The sequence below is a fragment of the Prunus mume genome, linkage group LG3 (assembly GCF_029339155.1).
Source record: "Prunus mume cultivar Tortuosa linkage group LG3, ASM2933915v1, whole genome shotgun sequence".
Taxonomy (NCBI): Eukaryota; Viridiplantae; Streptophyta; class Magnoliopsida; order Rosales; family Rosaceae; genus Prunus; species Prunus mume.
Genome location: NC_142700.1, coordinates 20354607 through 20370087, shown reverse-complemented (window position 1 = coordinate 20370087; position 15481 = coordinate 20354607). Strand labels below are relative to the sequence as shown.

At 36.6% G+C, this 15481-nt stretch overlaps 1 long non-coding RNA gene and 1 pseudogene across 2 annotated transcripts; one reads left to right on the top strand and one right to left on the bottom strand.

The window, feature by feature from the left end:
- Positions 1–715: 715 nt before the first annotated feature.
- Positions 716–2716, top strand: LOC103326687 (uncharacterized; annotated as a pseudogene). Its single transcript, XR_016124897.1, has 2 exons — positions 716–2225; positions 2350–2716. The product of XR_016124897.1 is annotated as an uncharacterized LOC103326687 (transcript).
- A 1062-nt stretch (positions 2717–3778) lies between these two features.
- On the bottom strand, positions 3779–5478 carry LOC148919058 (uncharacterized). The gene is made up of 2 exons (XR_016125299.1): positions 5033–5478; positions 3779–4145 (listed from the first exon to the last, which is right to left on the bottom strand). It is a non-coding gene; the product is annotated as an uncharacterized LOC148919058 (long non-coding RNA).
- Between the last annotated feature and the right edge of the window lie 10003 nt (positions 5479–15481).

Sequence of the window (15481 nt, the reverse complement as noted above, 5' to 3'; positions counted from 1 at the left end):
CTTTATTGGCAATTTGCAGGGAAGCCTTCATCATATTAGTGCTGGCTGGAAAATTCTGGTGAGAAAATATGCAGGCATTTGTTATTTTTTGCCAATGAGCTTATTGGCTGTTAGACTTCAGTGACAATGATTTGCTATAAAATATGCAGTGCAGGTATGTATAAGTAAATTTGCAAGACTGCTTCAGAATCAGATTGCTGATGAAACTGATTTATATTTTAACACCAACGAATGTTGATACGTTCTAAATTCCGTCCGAAGGTTCCTGAAATGAACCTAATCTCAACTACTTCCTCATACAAATTCATAATTATATATATATTCACGATTTATTTGTCAACCAGTGTGATTGTTTTATGTATTTTATAAGTTTTCTCAGTACTGCAACACGTTTTGCATTATTTGATCTAGACCGTTTCAAGGTGCATATGCTTGAAGACTATTGTGCAAGGCTAGAAGGCAAGTGGTGTACCATTATCCAATTGTTTAATATTTGGACAAAGAAATGAGAAAATATGCAGGATTTTGTGTTATTGGTTCGCTATATATGCTGCGAACTTCTCCTCAGTTATCATTCACAAATAACCTTTTGATCTCAGTGATTTAGAGTTTGCTCAAAATGGCCAATCTTTGGCCAAGCCTGGTTTTTGCCTTGGCTATATGCTTCATAGCCACCAATGTAGCAGCTAGTGATGACAAGCCTTATGCTTATTCATCTCCTCCACCACCAGATTACTACAAGTCATCCCCGCCATGGTATCACCACCACGAAACTCCACCGTATCACTACAAATCACCACCACCACCTCACCTCCTCCTCCATATGTTTACAAGTCACCTCCACCTCCCTCTCCATCACCACCCCCTCCTTACATTTATAAGTCCCCTCCTCCACCATCTCCATCACCTCCCCCTCCTTACGTCTACAAGTCACCGCCACCTCCTTCTCCATCACCACCCCCTCCTTACATTTATAAATCACCACCACCACCCTCACCATCACCTCCACCACCATACATGTACAAGTCACCACCACCTCCATCTCCTTCACCTCCTCCACCTTATGTCTACAAGTCACCACCACCACCTTCACCATCTCCGCCTCCTCCTTATATTTACAAATCACCACCACCACCCTCACCATCTCCTCCTCCACCATACATTTACAAGTCACCACCTCCTCCATCTCCATCACCCCACCTCCCTATGTTTACAAATCACCACCACCCCATCTCCATCACCTCCCCTCCTTATGTCTACAAGTCACCACCACCACCTTCTCCATCCCCACCTCCTCCTTACATTTATAAGTCACCACCACCACCTTCACCATCTCCCCCTCCACCATATGTTTACAAGTCACCACCACCTCCATCTCCATCACCTCCCCCTCCTTATATTTACAAGTCACCACCTCCTCCTTCTCCATCCCCACCTCCTCCTTACATTTATAAATCACCACCACCACCCTCACCATCACCTCCCCCTCCTTATGTCTACAAGTCACCGCCACCACCTTCTCCATCCCCACCTCCTCCTTACATTTATAAGTCACCACCACCACCTTCACCATCTCCCCCTCCGCCATATGTTTACAAGTCACCACCACCTCCATCTCCATCACCTCCCCCTCCTTATATTTACAAGTCACCACCTCCTCCTTCTCCATCCCCACCTCCTCCTTACATTTATAAATCACCACCACCACCCTCACCATCACCTCCCCCACCATATATTTACAAGTCACCTCCTCCTCCTTCCCCATCCCCACCCCCTCCTTACATTTATAAATCACCACCACCTCCCTCACCGTCACCTCCTCCACCATATGTGTACAAGTCACCTCCTCCTCCATCACCATCACCTCCTCCACCTTACATCTACAAGTCACCACCACCACCATCTCCATCACCTCCTCCTCCGTACGTATATAAATCACCACCCCACCTTCTCCATCACCCCACCTCCATACGTTTACAAGTCACCACCACCCCATCTCCATCACCCCCACCTCCATACATTTACAAGTCACCACCACCACCATCTCCATCACCACCACCTCCATATGTTTACAAGTCACCACCACCTCCATCCCCATCCCCACCTCCTCCTTATGTCTACAAGTCACCGCCTCCACCATCTCCTTCACCTCCCAAACCTTATGATTACGCGTCTCCTCCACCACCCACTCCTTACTAAACAAGTTGAATTTCTCTTCTCTTCATGTAAGGGTGTGACCTAATTAGAAGTTTATGCATACATTTCTCTAACTCCTATTCCTAGAAATCATGTTTATTGAACTTTTAACTGTTCATTTTTTTTAATTGTGAATATTGTTTCACATTGCAGGTTATAGATTGGTAAAACAAATCATTGCTGCAAGAGAGAGTTTTATCCTGGTGGCTTCTATGCATCTGATCAAAATGCGCCCTGAAAACTGCTTGAGAATAAGAGGCTTAGCATGGACGTTGTCTTTGCAGCTTTCATGCAACTTATTATATGGTTTAATTATTTAATTTTGTTGTCATACTCATACACGAGATATGTTACTTGTGATTTCTTTATGTGGGCCATTTTTGGTTACATACGCTGAAATTTGTTGTATCAATTGAATAAACATCTGTTCATTCAGTATAATTTATTAAAGCCTTGAAGATCCTGAAATTAATAAATTGGAGCATGGAATAAACATCTGTTCATTTCAGCTCTCTCTCTCTCTCTCTCTCTCTCTCTCATATATATATATATATACAGTGGTGGATCCAAACTTTCGTTCATCTAGGAGCTTAAAAAAAATTCAACCAATACATAATCAAACAAAAAATATTTCAAACTCTGAATATTAATAGCAATGTCTAATAAGTAAATTTACAATTGTCCTCGACGACTTTTCATATTCTGAAAATGTTGCATAATAAGATCATTATTAATATTATTAAATATGTCTTTTTCAGATATACTACCAAGCAATCATTCATCCATTGGTCTCCCATTCGATTACGCATCCTGTTCTGCACAATGTTCATAGCAAAGAATTCCATTTCTACTAAAGTTGTTGCAATTGGAAGTGTTAATGCCAATTTTATGAGAAGATAAACTAGTGGATATGCCTTGTCCTTTTTTGTCTCAACTAGTTTTTTTGTTGCAAGAGTAGCAATACCTTGTAATCCTGAAAAGTTGGTGTTGGAATGCATATCGTCAATATAAGTTTGAAGTTGATCTTTAAGTAGATGTGTCAAACGGGCCGTGCCGGGCCGGCCCATTTAATTTATCGGCCGTACTATGCCGGCCCATTTAGTAAAATCATTGATCCTTGCCCGGCCCAAAGCCCATGTCCACATTGAAATGGGTCGGGCCATGCTCGTACTGTGCCCGTGCTCATGCCATACTCGGACCCAAGAACTAACCCATTTAATTTGAAGTTTTTTCACTTGATTTTTTTTTTTCACTTGATAATTCAAATTATAAACATTAAAAATATAATTAGAGGCAAGAAATGATGAATTATTTGAAAACATTAATGAATCAAACATCCAAACAATATAAAAGGCGGAGGGCAAAAAGTGTACAACTCCACAAAGTCCACTTCAACTTTTCATCTGTAAACAACTTATTATTTTATATGTGAAGAAATGTCTTGTTTTGATTATAAGAAGAAGCGTATATGTCATATGTACTGATTAGATATCAAGTCCAATGTTGTTAAATTAATTTTTAGTTGATATGTTTAATTAATTAAGGATCCAAGAAATTTCCCTAAAATGAAAGACATCAAATATATGTTTATGATTATAAAAAATAAAAAAACAATATAAACAATGATATTAGATGTCAAATTTTTGCATTTTGACATTTGAGAAAGAAAAAATAAGTTAAGTGGGCCGTGCTTGAAGCGGGTTTGGACTCGTGTCGTGCTTGAAGCGGGCTCGGGCCAAGCCTAGCCCATGTCGGGCCGTGGGCTGGCCCGGTCCATTGGACCTCATTTTTGATCTCGGTCCCGGCCCAAGTTTTCGTACCGTGCCGAGCACGACCCATTACTATTCGTGCTCGTGTCGTGCTGTGCCTCATTTAAATAGGCTGGCTCGTGCCGTGTTGGACCGGCTCGTCCCGTTTGACACCTCTATCTTTAAGTACCTTAAGTTCTTCTGTAGAAAAATCATTCTGGTAAAGTTGAGCAAGCCGAATGAGCTTTTGCTTGTCAAAAGAAGAAAATGAATCATTTGGACTAAAGCATGCCAAGCAAAGTAACAACTCAGTGTTGGCCTCATTGAAACAAATGTTCAGATTGTAATCTAAAATCCGAGTTAAACCAAACCTATACCCTTTCGAGTAATTCGAATTAGTGTATTGTATTGTGCTTATTTCTCATTTCTCTCCTTCCACATACCATGACAAGTATAAAAACCATATATGGTGGTTCATGTATATTTGTTTAATAAAAAAGATTTGCTACCAATTAGCATGATTTTCTCGCATAATACAAAACTTGATCACGAGGCTAACTAACAATTAGGTTCCGTTGACAAGGCATCCATTATGCATAGTTGTTTTTGTTGAATTTTCAATGGAACATGATAGAGTGCGAAGTATATAAGCTGTCTGTAGGTACATAATCAATATTTACCTACATGGTGGGCTGATGTTGATTTTCTGTACTGGCAGGATAAAACTAACAATCACTATACAAGAACTTAAAAATTGATTCTAAAAAAAAAAAAAACAGGATCATGTACAACAGTAACCTGTTATCAGGTTGTCAAGAAAAGCAAAAATCAAACCAGGTTTAAAAACAGCAAAAATCTAACCCATCTATTTCGTGTAGGTAAACTAATACCCAGATACCCAGGTTTGCTCTGGTTTTGCTCTAGTTTGTATGCTGAAGGTCCATAACCAGGTTTTAAAAAACCAAAAATCAAACCCATCTTTTTCGTGTAGGTAAACTAATACCCAGATACCCAATTTTGCTCTGGTTCTGGTTAAGACTAACAATGAACGGGGCTCCATATGCATAGAAGAGAAAGACGTTTTTTACCTGCAATTTGACGGCAGACCACTCACGCTTTCTAGTCAGTGTCGAATGCTCCGGAATTTTCAAATGGAATTTCAATACCTGGAATTTCTTGAACTGCAACAGAAGAAACCCCTCAACCAAATTTCCACCTTTAGGAACCCTAATCAGAACACCAATCTCCCAACTAGAACCATAATCAAAACGTAGGACTATGAAAATTAACCCCATAATCAAAACGGATAATTAATTGAAGACACAAATTCTGGAGAGGATCACTACAATAAATAGGGGACCAAAACTTCAAACACCAACCTCTTATACGCTCAATTGTAAATAGGGGTATTTTGGGAACTTAAAAATCATAATAAATCAAATATATAGCTTAATAAGGTAATTTGATGAGTTGGATCCTAGTCATGGGTTTTGGTTGATAAAAACAGGGTATTACTTATAGAAGCAAAAAGTGAAGGGTTGTAGGTAACTCAAATTGAATTTGAAGGGGCCAAGACAAATTTTCTATAGTTTTTAAGACAAATTACACATTCCGTTCTTAGTCATGGTGTAACACCACTACCTATCACAATATGGCATGTGTTATACTTGTTAGGCTGCTACAAGATCATAACTGGTACCTAGTGTGAGACCCTTGCAAGGCCCTCGAACCTTATAGACATGGCATTGCGCGAATGCCATGGAAAAGTGTGGCAGCGCAGCTTCACTTAGTGTGCGTGTATTGGACTTAGCTTGAACCTGGAGTGCAAGGCACTTGTCTCGACAACGACACATGGCAGATTACATGTGTTGAGTTTAGTGTGTGGCGTGCATAGAGTTCACCATGTGGCGAAGGCAATGCTTGGCAGATGGGGGGGATGTCAACCACGGCAGTTGGTTGTCAGCTACATTAGTTTTCTTTATTAAGTGCCTTAATGTAGACATGCCAAGGCAAAGAGGTAGGACAACAAAGCGTGTGCAGATCTACTAGTGTCTTTGAACGAGTTTTCCATGTCTTTGTTTAAGAAAAGATTTTGCCTTGTACAGATTGTTGTGCCTTGTGGTTGTGTGTGCTTGAGGATTGGCTGAGACTCTGCGTGGTGCATATAGTGCCATTACAAGGGTGTTTATTGAGCGAAAAATTACCCATGTAACACTAAGCACGATGTCATAGCCATCTAAAAATTTGTTTGGAGTTGTTTTTTTCACTAAAATTCAACTTCACTTTAAACTTAAGTAATTTATTAAAGTGTTCGGTAAAAATAGAACATCATGATCAATACCCCCTTGACAACAGCTAGTAGCCTCTAAGTTGTTTTTCAAAAGCGGCTTTCACAACAAGTCTTAAATGAATTTTGTACCCGTTAATTTTTAAACATGACATCCTCTCTACTTTTTCCTTGCGGTTCTCACCCACTCTCTCCCACCACCACCACCACCACCACCATCTCCACCACCACCATAACCTCCTCCACTACCACCACCACTACCCACACTACTACAAAAAAGTGACAAAGACGACTAGAAAAAAACGACGGTCTAAGTGAAAACCGTCGTTGTTTTTTAAAAGACGACGGTTCTATAAAACCGCCGTGTAATAACACCTTAGACACCTAAAAAATGGAGATGCAAATAGTTGTTCATAAACAACGACGTACCTAATTAAAAAACCGACGTCTATTTGAAACAGGATTTCCGCAGTGTAAAATCAAAGCAAATAAAGAACGCAGAAGTTATGAATCGACCGACGTAGAAAGTAAAGACGACGATTTCAAAAAAAGCCGCTGTTTTTACGCAGAAAATAACACGACCAAGTTTTCGTATAAGGCGCTATATAATTACAAATAAATCCACGACTGTAAAATACAAAATATCGCCGTATTAAATTAATGTACAACGAGGGAAAATAAAAATATATCGATGTCTTTCTTGTATAGTTCTACGACGGTATCTTTAAATCTCACCACGTTTGTTTTTCATTTATCGACGTATTATAAAATTTAGGGAGTTTCACTAAAACACCAAAATGGAGGTTGAAATTATAAAAAAACTCAAGCACTATTTAAACATATAAACACACCAAAAACCCATCATTACACACACTCAAAACCCATTTATAAACACACCCAAAAAGTTGACTTTGGGGTTGATTTTGGGTGTGTTTCTATATTTAAATAGTGCTTGGGTTTTTTTATAAATACATGTCTAGGATTGGGTTTATTTATAAATTTGTATAAAATTTAACGTCGTATTTATTCCCTTTATACGTCATACCTTATATTTAAACCGTCGTCTTAATACGAATTTTTTTTATCAATTTATTTCTTTGATTTTGTTATCATACGTCATACTATATGTAAAGATGACGCTTTTTATATATAAAAAAACGTCGGCTATTATATGTAAAGATGACGATTTTTATAAAAACCGTCGTCTATTATGTGTAAAGATGATGATTTTTATAAAAACCGTAATCTATTATATATAAAGATGACGATTTTATAAAACCGTCGTCTATTATATGTAAAGAAGACAATTTTTTTTATTAAAAACCGTCGTCTATTACAAGTAAAGATGACGATTTTTATAAAAACCGTCGTCTATTATGTGTAAAGATGACGATTTTTTAAAAACCGTCGTCTATTATATGTAAAGATGACGATTTTATAAAACCGTCGTCCATTATATGTAAAGATGACGCTTTTTATAAAAACCGAAAAAACCGTCGTCTATTATATGTAAAGATGACGCTTTTTATAAAAACCGTAAAAACCGTCGTCTATTATATGTAAAGATGATGCTTTTTATAAAAAAATCGTCTATTATATGTAAAGATGACGCTTTTTATAAAAGCGTCTATTATATGTAAAGATGACGAATTTTTTTATTTTTTTAAAAAGGGTCGTCTATTATATATAAAGATGACGCTTTTTATAAAAAATAGTCGTCTATTATATGTAAAGATGATGGTTTGTTATAATAACCGTTAAATCATGATTTTTCATTTATAACCGTCGAAATTTTTTGTCCCGTTACTTTATCTCTAAATGTTTATTTTTTTCGATTTTTGGTGTAGATGATCTCGAAGTATAAACAAACAAGTTTGATGGTTGGATCGTTGAAACTAGTTTCTTAGAATGCGTATGCCATCAAAACAATATATTCACTAACAATTAAGAGTTTATTTATACTTTCGTTAAATATAACATAAGATTTTGTGGTATCCACTAGTGTAAATATTTTAAATTGAAGATCAAATTTAGTCATTGTATTCATATAGGGTCAAGGAGTGTAGCGGTAAAAAATCATCAAAATCGGAGTTAAAATAACCGTTAAATCATGATTTTTCATATATAACCGTCGAAATTTTTTGTCCCGTTACTTGATATCTGAATGTTTATTTTTTCGATTTTTGGCGTATATGATCTCGAAGTATAAACAAACACGTTTGACGGTTGGATCATTGAAACTAGTTTCTTAGAATGCGTATGCCATCAAAACAATATATTCACTAACAATGAAGAGTTTATTTATACTTTCATTAAATATGACATAAGATTTTGTGGTATCCACTAGTGTAAATATTTTAAATTGAAGATCAAATTCAATCATTGTATTCATATTGGGTCAAGGAGTATAGCGGTAAAAAATCATCAAAATCGGAGTTAAAATAACCGTTAAATCATGATTTTTCATTTATAACCGTCAAAATTTTTTGTCTCGTTACTTGATCTCTGAATGTTTATTTTTTCCGATTTTTGGCGTATATGATCTCGAAGTATAAACAAACATGTTTGACGGTTGGATCATTGAAATTAGTTTCTTAGAATGCGTATGCCATCAAAATAATATACTCACTAACAATTAAGAGTTTATTTATACTTTCGTTAAATATGACATAAGATTTTGTGGTATCCACTAGTGTAAATATTTTAAATTGAAGATCAAATTCAATCATTGTATTCATATTGGGTCAAGGAGTGTAGCGGTAAAAAATCATAAAAATCGGAGTTAAAATAACCATTAAATCATGATTTTTCATTTATAACCGTCGAAATTTTTTGTCCCGTTACTTTATCTCTGAATGTTTATTTTTTTCGATTTTTGGTGTAGATGATCTCGAAGTATAAACAAACAAGTTTGACGGTTGGATCGTTGAAACTAGTTTCTTAAAATGCGTATGCCATAAAAAATATTCACTAACAATTAAGAGTTTATTTATACTTTCGTTAAATATAACATAAGATTTTGTGGTATCCACTAGTGTAAATATTTTAAATTGAAGATCAAATTCAGTCATTGTATTCATATAGGGTCAAGGAGTGTAGTGGAAAAAAATGTCTATTGTATGTAAAGATGACGCTTTTTATAAAAACCGTCGTCTATTGTACGTAAAGATGACGCTTTTTATAAAAACTGTCGTCTATTGTACGTAAAGATGACGCTTTTTATAAAAAACCGTCGTCTATTGTATGTAAAGATGACGCTTTTTATAAAAACCATCGTCTATTATATGTAAAGATGACGCTTTTTATAAAAAAACCGTCGTATATTATATGTAAAGATGACCAATTTTTTTATTTAAAAAGCGTCATCTTTTAAAACACGCTAAAAATGGCCGCTTAAGTGAATTCGCGCTCGATAAATTTTCAAATTTTCACTCGTCTTTGAAAATCTTATCTCTCATTAACAAGCGTCGTCTTTTAAAACACTCTAAAAAAAGTCTACTTAAGTGAATTCGCGCTTGTCAAATTTTCAGATTTTCCCCCGTCTCTGAAAACCTTATCTCTCCCTCCTTGAAACCCTCCTGCACTCTCTAAAACACCCTCATGAAACTCTCTACAAAATCATCAAAAGATCGATATCAATGAAGGAGTTGAGAGATTGAGGTCTTAGCAAATCCATAAGATGTAGAGGGATGTTCTGTATTTGAGAATCAAAGCTGGTTGAAAGGTTTGATTTGAAAGTCACCTAATCTCTTAATACCCTTCTATATCTTGCTAGTGAATTCTGGATTAGTCTCTTTGCGTTTTTGGTATGTTCTTTGTATCCTTAATTTCAGATTTTGTCTCTCTTGATTTGTCTGATTTGTTTACATTTTTATTTATTTCTGGTTTCTTTTTAGATTTTCTGATTTGGTTATCAGGAGATGAGGAGGAAGCTTGCAGATTTATAACTTTTTCTTTTGCAGGTTTTCTATGTGAGTCGTATGTTTTTTTGTTGTTGAAAATTTGCAGGTTCTCGATGGTCTTTTTTATGCTCATTTTAAATTTCTCCAATGGTCTCTTCCACCTAATTTTTTATGTTTATAATCTTAGCTTCGTTTTTTTTTCTCTCTTTGTCATTTTGATTTATTTACAGGGATGATGGAGGAGACTTCAGTTGTGCATCATTTGTATGTTTGGATGAGGAATGCTTGGATTAGGAGTACGTAGGTCTTGTTAGGAATTATGTTTGTTGTAGAATAAAGATTGGTTAACTATGTAATAACTATTGAATCTTCAAGTTTTATGAAAGAAACTATTTTTGATAAAGCATTATGGTTGGTTTTCTAGTTAAAATCGTTGTATAGCATCATAGGAAATCAAAAAGCATTATTGTACGTAAAGATGACGCTTTTTTATAAAAACCGTCGTCTATTGTATGTAAAGATGACGCTTTTTATAAAACCGTCGTCTATTATACGTAAAGATGACGCTTTTTATAAAAAATCGTAGTCTATTATACGTAAAGATGACGCTTTTTATAAAAACCGTCGTCCATTGTACGTAAAGATGGCGCTTTTTATAAAAACCGTTGTATATTGTACGTAAAGATGACGCTTTTTATAAAAAACTGCCGTCTATTGTATGCGTAAAGATGACGCTTTTATAAAAACCGTCGTCTATTGTATGTAAAGATGACGCTTTTTATAAAAAGGTTGTCTATTGTATGTAAAGATGACGTCTTTATAAACAATCCACGACGGTTTTCATAAAAAAATCGTCATCTTTACATACAATACACGACGGTTTTATTAAAAACAGTCGTCTTTCCTCCTATAATTAACGATATTTACCTCTAAACAATGACGATTTTCTTTAAAAACCGTCATCTTTACTGATAAACAACGACGGTGAAAAGTCGTCGTTGTTTGAAACCCAAATAGACGGCAGTCGATTTCACGACCGGGCGAAAACCTTTACCCGACGGTGGTTTCCCGTCGTCTATTTCGATTTTTGTAGTAGTGCCACCTCCACCTCCACCTCCGCCTCCACAACTACATCCATCACCTCCTTAAGGGAAAACTTGCTCTTAGGTATTTCTCAAATGAAATATAGGGCATTTTTACTAAATACAAAGAAGTGGAAAAGAAAGATTAAAACTAGAAGTCATACAATATTAAGAAAACCCCAAGTATCTTTTAGGCATATGAAATGTTGCACTATGACTCTCTAAATTTGTGAAATTCTATAGTGAGGATGTCATATATGGACCCCTCATGTGGACCTTCATATTAGCCACAAGATCATTTTATTAAACTTAAGTGAAGTTACTATTCAGATGAATCATGTGGCTAATATGAAGGTCCACATCTATGGTCTATATATGGCACCCTTACCATAGAACAAGTCCTCTAAATCATCTATAAAGAGAGGAGTTTAAGGTATAGTTACCCTTGGAGCGAATCTTGAAACCTAGGAAGGTGTTCAAGTAAAGCCTTTGATCTCTCTTTGCTTGGTCTCCACTATGATTCTCCAATAGATACAAAGATATATACCTCACCAAAGCTCTTCACCAAGGATGGATAGAGAGAAGAGGAAGAGAACTTGAGAAAGCAAAGAGTGCTAGCACATCCTCCCCCAAGTGGCCAAACAAGAAGGTGTTGAGAGAGAGGCTTGATGTTTCCCCTTCCAAATTTCCAACTTGAAAACCCCTAATGTCAGATGGTGCTTTAGCATCATATATATATATATATATATATATATATATATATAGACCTAGGGATCATCATTAGGCCCATGACTCTTGGGCCGAAGTGGGCCTGAGGCCTAATGAGCCAAAGCTCGGCCCGACCCGATGGTTAGGCCTACTCGGCCTGACCTGCTTTAAGGTTGGGTAGGGCATGGGCTTAGGATTTGAATCATCCCACCCACGGTTCTGCCCGACTAGGCCTGCCTGTCTTTGCATTTATTTTTTTAAGATTTAATTGATGCACTCCTTAACCTCATTTTATGCTTAATAAAAATAATGTAATATGTATGATAAACTAATAAACTTCTTGTTTTGTTCACACATGTTATAAATTAAGTTAATTGTTTCAATGTTGTCTAAAATTTTGTAAGAAACAAGCAATATATACACTTTTTTTGTCAAGTTCAAATTTAATCATTCAATAAAGAATTTGAAAGCTTTTTTTGGTTTTATTAATTCTAATGGCATAAATTGCATTAATTTTCATGATGTCAATCCTAGTTTGGGATAGAAGTAACATATTTTCATAAGATTCATTTTTAGGTATAATATTTTTTATCCATCACCTTGAACCTTTTGAAAACTCAACCCGACCCTAAAAACAAAAAAAACAAAAAAGCCCGTAAAGCCTGACCCAATGACGAACCCTATATAGACCCATATTTTGACGCATGTGGATTTAAACCCAAATGTATGCCGCACCTACCCCTTGGTGTCCTAAATTTGGGCCTCTTGGGTCCAACACATTTAACCTTTAATGTGTCACACAAGTCCAAAGTCACATGGGTCATTACTTTATTCTTTAAGTCATGTGGGACCCAATTAAGTTCTATAACTTTAATCATTTAATTAAACTATTCTAATCAATTTAATTAGACTTAATCAATTAAGTCACAACCTTGTGGTAGAACTTGACTTGAATTCCCCCTCGGAATCCGTATCAAACCCTGTTACCGGCACTGTAGCGGTACTATTTGCTATAATAACAAATTTCAAAATTCCCTTTTTATCCTTTTCTTTTCTAGACCTTTACACAGTCATTACAACTCGGAATTGAGCATACCCCTATCTACGAACTCGTATCGATGAGCTCTGTGCAATGGTGCCACTCTTTTCCCCAAAATCCTTTCAGACCAAAAATTGACTAAAGTGCCCCCCCCACCCAAGGGCAAAAGTGTAATTTCACAAATAGATAAATTGAATAAAATGATTAAATTGGGTTGGGGGTGTTACACTTGTGTTACAAGCATTGGTCCCGGTCAATCCTTGTTGACCATGTCAAGTGTCGGATCAATAGTTGACCTTTGACTTTGACTTTCACCAAGGCGTAAAATCTCTCTTTTATTTCTCAATCCATTCCTTTTGTGGTGTGTAGTTTTTAGGTTCTAACTAACAAGAGTGGATAAGTCTGATTCTTCAAAACCGAGCTTGAATCCTATCATTCAATTCTCCTTATTGGCGAAGGCTAATTGTAATTAGACTTACATGGGTTTCACAAGTCATGAGTGACACCTATCAGTATGTCATGGCTACTGAAGCTAAATAGAATTTCATTGAAGAACCAATTTAGTTGAAATTGCAATCAATTCGGTCCTTCTTTAAACAATACTCTATGTCATACTATTGAGATACAGATAACTTGTGTCAAATCCCTAATACCATTTTTCTAGATTGCAAACTTCATTTTGCAAATTCATCCAATACTTTGGCCAAATATTTCACGAATCATATCTCTAGAGTTTTCTCTCTCTTTATTGAGATTGCAACTAAGAACCCAAACAGATCTAACCACTAAACCACATATCCAAGCATATCTGGGTAAAAACCAAGATCCCAAATAGATCTAGGCACAAATAACCTCCCCAACTAAAATCTCAAGTCCAGAAGATGAGGAAGGGGATAAAGGAGAGAGAGAGAGAGAGAGAGAGAGAGAGAGAGAGAGAGAGAGAGAGAGAGAGAGAGAGGAGGATGAGTGGCCTCCTCTTCCCTCCGAAACACACAGTGCCTCTTAGAAAGAGATGATAGAGAGAAATGTTTTAGGGTTTATATTATTCTACTATCCTCTTTATTTGGTTCATTTTGAACATGGCTTTGCATCTCAACCATGACAACTTTCTGACCAAGAAACTTTTGCATTTTCCAAGCATTCAAATTCATATGCATGGCCCATTGGATTAACTATAACTAATTATTATTACTATTTTGATAAAAAAAAAAAAGCTATAAAAATTTATTAGATGAAACGAACAAAAAGAATACATTTGCAAAAATTAAATTTGACATTGCAAGATTTTGTAGTTGATGGCGCAATGTGTAATAAAGGGGTTTAAAAGTGCAATTAACACTTACTGAGAAGCTATCAACTTATCTGTCCTTTCAACTAAAGAATTACCTACTCTTACTCTACAGAGAGATTAAATCACCCCCTAAATGTATTGGGACATTTTAGAAAATGCTTCCTAGAGAACCTAAAAGACATTGCATAGGAACTCTACCAAATTAATTACAGACAGCTACAGCTGCTATAATAAATAGAGATATTCTAAAGAATGAAGGAAGTGCATTAATTCCAACATACGAACCTCCACAGGCTTGCATTTATCTCAGTCCAAATATATTGTGGATCTCTTGACACGCACGAAGATGTTAGACTGCAAACCCTTGCCTACTCCTGCTGTTGGTGGTCGCAGATTAAGTTTGCATGATGGTGACCCATCATCTGATGTCTCTGAGTACCGTAGTGTGGTTGGGGCTCTTCAATATCTTACTTACACACGTCCAGACATTGCCTTTTCTGTTCATCAAGTCTGCCAATTTATGCACACGCCCATGACAACTCATTGGGCTGCCGTCAAATGGATTCTTTGTTTATCTCAAGTCTACCTCTGATCATGGTCTTGTATATAAGCTTGGTGAGTTACGTCTTACTGCATATGCTAATGCTGACTATGTCGGTTATCCAGATGATCGTCGCTCTACAGGAGGGTATTGTATCTATCATGGTAATAATCTTGTTTCCTGGAGCTCCAAGAAACAACGAGGTGTTTCACGCTCCAGTACGGAGGCCGAATATCGCCAAGCTTATACTACTGTTACCTTGTCTTAGGGTGCGTTCGTTGTTTCGTGATCTTCGTATTCCCATTCCTCCTCCACATTTGTGGTGTGATAATGTCAGTGCAATCTCCCTTACTTCCAATCCCGTATTTTAGTCCCGCAGTCGTCATATTGAGGTTGATTATCACTATGTTCAGAAAAAAGCCATTCGCAAGGAGCTGTTGGTTACATTTCGTCTACGGATCAGCTTGCTGATCTTCTAACCAAGGGTCTTTCCACTCTTCGGTTTCATTACTTATCCTCCAAGCTTCCCGTTCTTTCCCGTTCTTTGTCGTCCACTCAGCTTGCAGGGGCGTGATAAACCTGTTGCGCAGTTACCACAGTCCTGACCAGTAACAAGTGGTTTAAAGCCAATGAATGCTAGCATGTAATTGTTTATGCTGTTATGATATTATTAGGTTGTAAATACAT